Source organism: Pagrus major, chromosome 3, assembly GCF_040436345.1.
Source record: "Pagrus major chromosome 3, Pma_NU_1.0".
Classification (NCBI taxonomy): Eukaryota; Metazoa; Chordata; class Actinopteri; order Spariformes; family Sparidae; genus Pagrus; species Pagrus major.
Genome location: NC_133217.1, coordinates 17,902,180 through 17,909,592, shown reverse-complemented (window position 1 = coordinate 17,909,592; position 7,413 = coordinate 17,902,180). Strand labels below are relative to the sequence as shown.

The 7,413-nt window shown below is 40.5% G+C and overlaps 1 long non-coding RNA gene across 1 annotated transcript; it reads left to right on the top strand.

The window, feature by feature from the left end:
* Positions 1-573: 573 nt before the first annotated feature.
* Positions 574-2,867, top strand: LOC140993434 (uncharacterized). Its single transcript, XR_012178666.1, has 3 exons — positions 574-592; positions 691-804; positions 2,408-2,867. It is a non-coding gene; the product is annotated as an uncharacterized lncRNA (long non-coding RNA).
* Positions 2,868-7,413: the final 4,546 nt, after the last annotated feature.

The following is a 7,413-nucleotide window of genomic DNA, read 5'->3' as shown; positions in this document are numbered from 1 at the left end:
ACCCCACTCATTAAGCAGAGAAGGGGGGATCTCCTTGGCAACGGTGCTGTGTTTTCATGAGATAGCCATACACAGCAGACAAGGAAGGGGAGATCAACGATGTTAAGCGGCTGTTCTCCATAAACATTTATTTGTTCTTCCGAGGGAAACTCATTAAACATTTCTTGGCCCGGAGCGACCTAATTTGTCTTGACATTCCGAGGAGCACATGGAGAGAGGGGGAGCCCGGCTTCCCTCGTAAGCTGCACACATGTAGACAGGTAAACTACCATCTAGACAGCTGGAAAGAAAAAACTTTATTTACCTGCTGATGTGCAGTGTTTCACATGGATAGTATCTAGATTGTTGGCTTCTTTACAGTATGATAATCTTTTAGTTAAAGTGTTATGATTTGGTCTTTGTGGTGGCCTGTTTGTGGTCTGTGTTTTGTGCTTTTTGTTTCAGAGGTGCTTAGTAAGGCTGGGCGTGGCTTTGCTGCTGCTCGGAGCTGTGCCGGTCCACACACCTGCAGCGCATTGAGTATAATCAGCGTCGGCTCTTATACCCAGACCTTCCTCTGCACGGTGCCAGATTATTGTCGCCAGCTCCAGTGGTACTTGATCACTCCCTGTATCTCTAGAGTTTATGTATTTAGAAAGCTTTCTTTCGTTCACTCACCAGCGTTTTAACCCTGCTTTCCTCCTCTTCCAGTGTGACTGACTCATACCTGTGAACCAGCTGCTCTACCACTCGCCACCCAGCCTCCCGCACCTCTGCCACCCCTCACAACCTCTACTGCCTGAGCCTGCCTCCTGCGTAAACCTTGTAGGTCTGAATTGTGTGTTCATTTTAATAATGACAGATTGTAAGCAATTGACCAATATGAATTATCGGGATGCATTTGACATTAATGACTGATTATTAAAATCTTGCCTCAGACAAATCAAAGATGATTAATTAATAAGTTAATTAAAGGTCAGAGGTCATTTTATTTATTTATTTTCAGGCTAAAACACACTGATCATCACTGAATCTGTGTCAGTTCAAGCCAAAAGGCTTTTAACTTTTTTAACTGTTGGTCTTTGGTCAGATGATAAATTAGCCATTAGAAAATATACAGTGACCTCATCATTAATGTGTAATGGATTTTTGGGCCACTTCAGAGGCAGCAGAACAAGTTTTAAAACATCTGATGTACTGTCACCTCATAAAGTTGTTATTGCTGAAGTGTCTTTTTTAATATCTGGCAGCAAGATTACGAATATAATATTCACTGTCTTTCTACCTCTATTTTGTTCTCCACCAACTCTTAAGGGAAATACTTCACCCTGGCACTGACCTCACAAGCTAGTAGCTTACTGTGCATTTAACAGCTGGCTACTGCAAACGGAAAATGCAGTCTATGAGGTGCATTAGTACGCCAATTCGAGAAGGCATGTCTGCATCCGCTGATTGCAGCTGTTTTAGACAATGCTGGTTGCACTAGCTAGGCCATAACACGTTTCAAGAATTGGCTCTCCGCTCTGCTCCACGGAGAATACGTCCAGAGTCTCTTTTTGAGGGCAACGGACAGAAGCTGCATCAAGCTGCACGAAGCAGATCTAGCCAGACAGACAGTCAGACAGTGGAACGGCTGAGTGCATCTGGCCCATTTTCAAAATAAAACACCCTGTACAGACTTGAAGTCTACAGCACAACAAAGTTAGGAAAATTAACAATAAACACACTTAAAACAGACAAATAACATTTTAACAACACAGCTTATCCACCCATGGTAGGAGCACAAAAATCAGGGATAAATTACAAAAAACACAATCAGAGCAAGTCAACAACATCAGGAAGGTATGACGCTCCGTCTGTGTCACTGCTAAGTTGTTGCATCACGCTAATCTCTAACTTTTTAACGTCTGCTTCCTCATGAGATCACATGAGAGGGATCACATGTGAGCCCAACTTCAGCCTGTAGAGCCAAGAAGCCAGAGCACTGAAGCTGCCCAGAGCAGTACTCCCTGTTATTTCAAAATGTATGAATATTGAACATGTCAGGTGTCCAAATTGCACCAAATTCGAGACTGCACTTTCTTTGGTCCTCAGCAACAAACCTGCGAAGTGTGACGTAGATTGGATGAATGGTTCTTGAGATAAATGAATAACAGACAGACAGACAGATTCTTTGCTTTATAGTTAGATATTGATAAGTGCAGCTTAAAGGTTTGCCAGAAAAATACTCCCATAATATTATTTCAGAACACCCAGCACATTGAAGAGACAACTTTAGTTTGTACAACATTAATGGAACGCACTGGTGATACAACTTTTGTGATATCAAAAAGAGACTTTTAGGAACGTGGGTACTTTAAGGAAAATGAGTAAGGAAGCAGGAAGTACACTGATATACTATCTAAGAGCTTATTTTCTTTCTCAACAGTTGACTCTGTGAGCAGCAGGATGGCTGAAGAACAACCTGCTGCTAAGGAAAACTCTTGTTGCTTCAGGGACATAACATCGACAAAGGCAACACATCTTGTGATGACAGTGATGGGACGATGTGTGTTTACCTCTGACACTGAAACATTTTCCCCTCACGTTGTGAACAGCAGACACAGACCAGAAACACCACTTTTTTTTTCCAATAGCAAGCCTGACAGATAACCTGAAGTGAAAGGTGCAATACAAATCTTGTCATTCTTCATTTGTACTGCGGAGTTAAAGGCAATCATGTAAAGATGGCGTGCAGTGAGTGACAGAATGTGCCTTGGTTGTGCGTAACCTGATAGTCGACCTTTATGTTCACATAAGACACTACGTTGTAACTGGTTTCACAACTTTTAGACAGCATTTTTACTGCTGGAAGGCTACACAAGTCCCACAAGCGTTCTTGAACGTACCTAAAGGCGAGTTTTCATGCGTTGTGCATTTTTCCTATGAGCGTAATAAATGAGCAACAAACAAAAACTCACAAAATGTCAAGCAAGGAAATACTTTTTCACCTCTTTTCCTCGTTAAACAGAAAAAAAGCTATACAAAAAATACAGCAGAGTGTTGTGAGCATTAGCGGTTTTGCCGCCCCATAGTTGGTAGTTTTGGCCAATTCTGGCCATTTCACACAAATGATATGTTACAGTTGTATTTTTCTGTTTAGTAAGGAAAATAAATCCAAAAATATTTATACAAAATAGTATAACCAGACAGGAAGGGCCAGGACTAGCTTGTTAGCATGCTTAATTCAGTAGACGTCTCTGCAACACAGTACATAGAAATTCTCTGACATAACATTACCCAGTGTTGTTTCTGCACATTCTGATGATCATATTAGTTCATTTTTTGAATGTTCAAGCTAAAATTCTGCCCATATCCTACATATTGCACCTTTAACAGTCAGAAAAACAGAAAAAAGTCAGGTTTGACGAGAATTGACGATTGATTTCCCATCTGTGCTGTCCAAAATGCTCCCACACATTGATGTATATCTCAGATTGTTTAGTGTTATGATTCTCCACGTTGCGATAGCAAAGCCAACAAAGACAGCCTTGTTTACTGAGCGGTGATACCCACGGCAGTAAAGTAAAACCAGAATGCATAAACCTTTTTTGGTTTCTGCTCTTGGCAAGCAATTTATAATAAAATTATAGGGTGCAATTTGAGAATCAATTTGTATAAAACATTCCCAAGGGCAACGGGACGTGCAATGGCTGTAGAAGGAAACTGCATTTAAAAAATGAACTGCACTGTAAAAGGCACAGCCTGCCATATACATTTTCTCACATTCAAATGTTGATGGCCCCAGCATGTGTTACTGGTGATAGACAACATGGCAACATGCCCTTTGTGTAGCCTGCCTTCCATCTACTGTGTGCTAACTGGACTGAGATAGGCTCCAGCCCTCCTGCAACCCTGCAGAGGATAAGCAGGTTTCAAAATTGGCAGATGAATGGCTGTGTATGGTTTGAACCAAGGTAACAAGCCTCTTTATATAATGCAGACCTTGTCTAGGAAAGAGGAATCAAATGTGAGTCAAACTAAAAGCAACGTCACCAAACAATTGGTGGTCAAAGAGCAAATCATAACCCTGAATCAACACGTACCTTTGAGAAATGCTCTGTAATGTGTCTGGTAGGGCTCTGTTGAGCAAAGCAGTTGTTATGAATTTCCATGGACCAATCAGGATTGAGCAACATCAGCGTCAAAATGTGATAAAAGTTCCCAAAATATTAATGTGTTATTTTTGTTTTTTATCATTTATTTCTTTTATTCTCTTCTGCTCAGTTATTATTTGTCATTGTGTTATATAAACTGGTGACAGTTGATGGATTTCTTTATGTTGCTTTATGTTGACCAAAGTCTTTGCTGTAGCTACTAAGCTAAGAGTGCTAAGAGCATGCGTACTGTCTGAAGTGGGTGCATGAGCTCAACCACCAGTTGAGGGTGTAAATGCTGTCTTTTTAAATCAATTTGGGAATCAGGGCTTCTGGAGAATTGGACTACATCAGAAGAGCTTTAAGGAACTTTTTTGTTTGTTTGTTTTACTACGAAAATGAGTAGATAATATGGTAAATACACGTGTAATGAAGTTTTCTTTAACTTTAAGTTTTGCTTATTTACTCTTGACTGTTTAAAGTCAGAGAAACATCTCTCTAAGTTGTCAAACAAATGGGATGCCCCAGTATTCCAACCTTTGCCCCCTTTGCTTCATGGTGTCCTGTTTCTCTAAAAAAAATATATATATATGGTGATTTTAAACGACATTTTCAGGGCTTTAACAAAATGAATCACCCCACCCAACTACAGTCTGGTGATGTTGATTAATAAAAGCTGCTAACGATGGAGAGAAAGTCAGTTATTTATTCACTTCCTCCACCTACAGTCTCACAGTCAGCTGTGGAATTCAGAGCAGAAACTGAACCGTCACGTGTCCGCTCCACCTCTCCAGCCTCAACACTTCCTCTGCACTCCATTTTAAAACACCTGTCTGCTCCCAGAGTACAGTTTGGCTTTCATGCATTGTTTCATTGTATTTCAGCATACGGTTGACTGAATAAACCCAGAGAGACTTCACAATAACATCACAAAATGTTAAAAGCGCTCAGTGTTTTCTTTTCATTTTCTGATCTGCTATAAGGGGAAAGACATTATATAGAATTCTCTTATTTAACAAAAAAGTAATTACAAAGGTGGAGAGGAACACAAAGAGAAGTAATTAGAGAAGGATTCTGAGGTGGAGCGAGAAGAGGAAAGAAAGAGAAAGCCTGCAACTCAATATGTACACACTACATACTGTACACTGGTGGAGTGTGAACGCAGCATCTGCTCCATGTTTATAGACCATCGCTGCCATCTAGTGGTGAATTGCAGCATTTCAGTGGCACAAAAAACCAAAACAAAGAGAGCCTCTTTATTTCACTGAACTTTATTTTCCTTTTTCCTTTATTTTGACAGGAGTGTTGGCTTAAACAACCTTACAGTCTGTACAAATGCAGTACAACAGTCTTCTCCTCAGAAATGCATTGCTTGCATTCACTCTCAGCCACATCCAGAAGGTGTTGGGATGACTTTGGACACAGAAAATACAGTGATGCTGCTCTACTCACGCTTTAGGTGAACTACAGACAAACAGTGTTTGTGTGTGTGTGTGTGTGTGTGTGTGTGTGTGTGTGTGTGTGTGTGTGTGCCTACGTTTTAGTGCATGGAGATGATTGTTGGGATCATTGCATTTTTGTGCAGCTATTGCCATCAGGTTACAATGTGGATAAACATGATGCGTGTCACATAGAACTTGCATATTGAACACCTAACCCCTACAGCTTACCACCTGAGAACAGACCAACACATCCACATTCACATAGATCTTCTTAGATTTGTCTATGAGTGCACAAAGTAAAAGAGCTCTGAGGAGGAGAGAACAGGTATCGATGATACAAAGTGTGCAGGGAGTGGAAGTTTGAATGGAAGCCTTAAATCATTGTGTCATGTGCGTGATAACATAAGCAGGAGGAGGCACACGCAATGAACGATACCACTTCAGCTCAGGTACACAACTATATTCAGGAATCCAAGTCACAGCTTCCTACAAACAGTGGTACAGGACCTCAGAGGTGCGTGATGTGATGTTTGAATAGATGTAAAAATAAACAAAAAAGTACCATAAAATACATCTTTAGTCACTGTCATGCAGTTGCATTCGCTGCCAATTATACAGCAAAGAAATCTGAACACCAACACACACCGATACGACTGATACACGCTTAACTCACTGTGCTGTTTGTGCCAAGTTAAAGAGAAAATCCACACAAAAACTGAATTCACATGTGCAATTTTAACATATAGGACTATTGGATATTTACTATTGGATAGTAAAGTCAGCACTTTTAAACAAAGTTAGCTGTGATAATGACATCACATTGACATTTTTGCATGTTCAATGAGCCCGAATACCTTTGTTTGAGATGTTACAGATGGGCAGCAAAGGAAAACCTGAATAAATGTGTGTACAAACAGACAAATGCAGAGGTTTGTACATGATGTGAGTTTCATGCTTTGACCTTCACAGTCACTAGGTCTCAACCCAACTGAGAAGTGTTGAAAATTTTGGAGCAACATGTCGGATAGTGCTCTCTATCCAGGGCTGGATTTAAACTGCTCAAGGGCCCCAGGGCAAAAGTGAGCTGCGGGCATCCCAGTTTCTTCACATTTTGTTTGCATGCTGTTGTTTTTAAAAGCCCATCAAGTACATCGCTCAAATCTGACATGTCTCCAGGTTTGCTGTGTTTCAATTAGTTTATGGTAACTTAATGAGTGAAAAACTATAGTAGAATAACTTTGTAACAACCATGTTCAACAGCAATAATGTACTGAATCTTGAATCTTGGAGATTAGATAAAAGTTAGATTAAACAAAATAAAATTAGATAAAAGTGCAAATCAGAAGCCAAAGGTTAGAGTATGGTTGAAACTAACTAGTTCATATGAAATCGCGTCTAAACACTCCGAAAGACAGAAATGTTTCCAGCTGTTTTTGAAAGGCACACTTGAAAATGGGGTCAAAACCTGCTGTTATATAGAGTGGGGTGAGAAACGATTAATTGTCCAACAAAGGGATGAGAGTGTAATCATTGTGTCAAGTGGGCATGCTTATTAGATAGTTTTCAGAAAATCAGTGAAAACCAGCCCAATTACAATGTCAGTTAGGTGTAGGGGAAGAGAGTTTCAGACAATGTCTGACAAGCACTTTGCTCTTTTCTTTGAGGCCCAAATCATGGTAGCTTGCCAGGCAGCTTGATCCGAGAGATGACGCGATCGCACGATCTCAAGAATCAGTCTTGCCAGGCCTCAAGCCTGTGTGCTTGTATCTAAAACACGTGGTTCAGACCAATCAGTGTCTTATGAGCAACTACTGGCAGCTACAGGTGTGGTTTAGGTGTGATGACCAGCGAGAGAA